The sequence below is a fragment of the Gouania willdenowi genome, chromosome 10 (genome assembly GCF_900634775.1).
Source record: "Gouania willdenowi chromosome 10, fGouWil2.1, whole genome shotgun sequence".
NCBI classification, from domain to species: domain Eukaryota; kingdom Metazoa; phylum Chordata; class Actinopteri; order Blenniiformes; family Gobiesocidae; genus Gouania; species Gouania willdenowi.
The window spans coordinates 39,502,493-39,504,401 of record NC_041053.1 but is presented as its reverse complement, the minus strand read 5'-3'; the positions used below and the strand labels follow the sequence as shown (position 1 = coordinate 39,504,401).

Genomic DNA, 1,909 nt, shown 5'->3' with positions numbered 1-1,909 from the left:
GGCATTGGAAAACCTGACCATGTCTGGACGCCAATGTTGTTGCGGTGATTTGTTTCTGGAAAACACAGCTGCTTGCCGAGATCTACTTTCAACTGCCAGTGGAGGCTAGGTGCTGAACTTGGCTGAGTGGTGTGTCTTTCTCCAACCTCGACAAAGTGCATTTTTCTTGGCCTGCTTTGTTTTCTGGTGGCTATGGCCAAGACCACCGCTTTCAGCAGTTGATTCTGCAGCCAGTGAATAGTTTATTGGGTTTATTTTAAAAACTGTGTGAAGGATTATGAGTTGATTTGTTTTGATACTGACTATTTTTAACAGTTTGTTCTTAAAAAAAATCTGCGTTAGTTTCAGTTACCAAACGTGTTTCTACAGGAGACACAAATGTTTTACTGCGAATATTGTAGAATTTTAAAGGTTTTAATGCGTTATTGACCCTTAACAGCATGTTGGTGACGGATCAATGTCACACCTTTAAAAGTCAGGCGGTGTCCTTGTTTTAAAGACAACGACGAGTCATTCACAGTCAAAGTATAACAAAGTTAACTCAACAAGTGATTGACTTACATGTCAGTGTTTTCTCCATGAGGTTCTGATAAAAAAAGGCTTTTACTCTGAAACCTGTCTGTCGGTAGTCAGGAAAATAAGTTATACTTGTGGTTTATTGAAGCTTTGTTTCTGAAATCTGAACCAGAGCTGGAGAGTTTAAAGGACATAAAAGCTGTGGATCTGTGCGATCGATCGATTGTTGACTGTGCTTATGAGCAGGGGCGGAGCACCACATTTTGATCTCTGGGTGCAAACCATTTTCTTTGCACGCCGACTGTACGTCATGTATACATATATATTTTTCTGCCTGGAAACTATAGTAGTATTCTTGCATTATCATAAAAGCTTTATATGTTCTTCACAATAACCTAATGACTCCATATCCATTGCTTTTATTTTATAAATCTGTTTTACCATGTTTTAGTGGTTTATTGAATATTGTGTTTATGACAAACTTTTGCTACAATTTAGAGGCTGATAAAAACTTATCTGCTTAATAAAAGGTAAATTTAGAATAATTAGAATCATGGGGACATTTTTAACACCTACTTAAGACTTGATGGCAGCAAAATTTAGTCTTCAAAATATTTTATTTAAACATTTTTATTTTGTTTGCAGCAAATTGCTACACGTACGTTAAAATTGGAAAGACACAGAGATTATTAGCATAGCCCCTGGCTCAAGGATGACACTGCAATGGACTGGCGCCCTGTCCAGGGTGTACCCCCACCCAGCGCCCAATGAGAGCCGGAGATTGGCACCAGCAGACCCCTGCGACCCTGAACAGGAATAAGTCGGTCTGAAAATGAATGAATGAATGAATATTTATTTTCCAATTAAGGTTTGATGTGTAAAAGGAATGTTCCAGCATGTAAAAGTGCGAGAGTGCACATTGTTAATTTCAATCAAAATAATACACTGACTAAAAAAGATGCGTTTTAAAGCTAAATCAAGGGCTAAATCAAATGGACTTTTCTGTGCTTTAAACATTATAAAGTGCTATTAGGGCTTCATACACATGCCCAAAGTGTTTTTTTCATTGATTCCTTCAATCGTTAGAGGGTGATTTGCTCCTTTCTTACTGCAGGGCGAGCCCAAACACCTCGCTACAATTTGATGACGCGTTCCCACTGAGCTGGAGAAGCCACGCCTCCAGGAAGCTCTCTGCCGTGATTGACTTGTAAACAGACACGCCCACAAAGGTGAGCATTTCAGCGTCCTTTGCACAGTGCTATGTATGTATTTTCTACAGTCAATGTATGTACCGGCGTCATGTACTGAGTTCACATTGTACTGAGATTATATATGCGCATATATGCACATGCGCACGACCAAAAAATGAATTTTTGCCAAAAAAAATAAATAC

At 38.9% G+C, this 1,909-nt stretch overlaps 1 pseudogene; it reads left to right on the top strand.

Moving 5' to 3' along the window:
- Positions 1 to 1,153: 1,153 nt before the first annotated feature.
- LOC114471686 (uncharacterized) lies at positions 1,154 to 1,241 on the top strand (annotated as a pseudogene).
- The last annotated feature ends 668 nt before the right edge of the window (positions 1,242 to 1,909 follow it).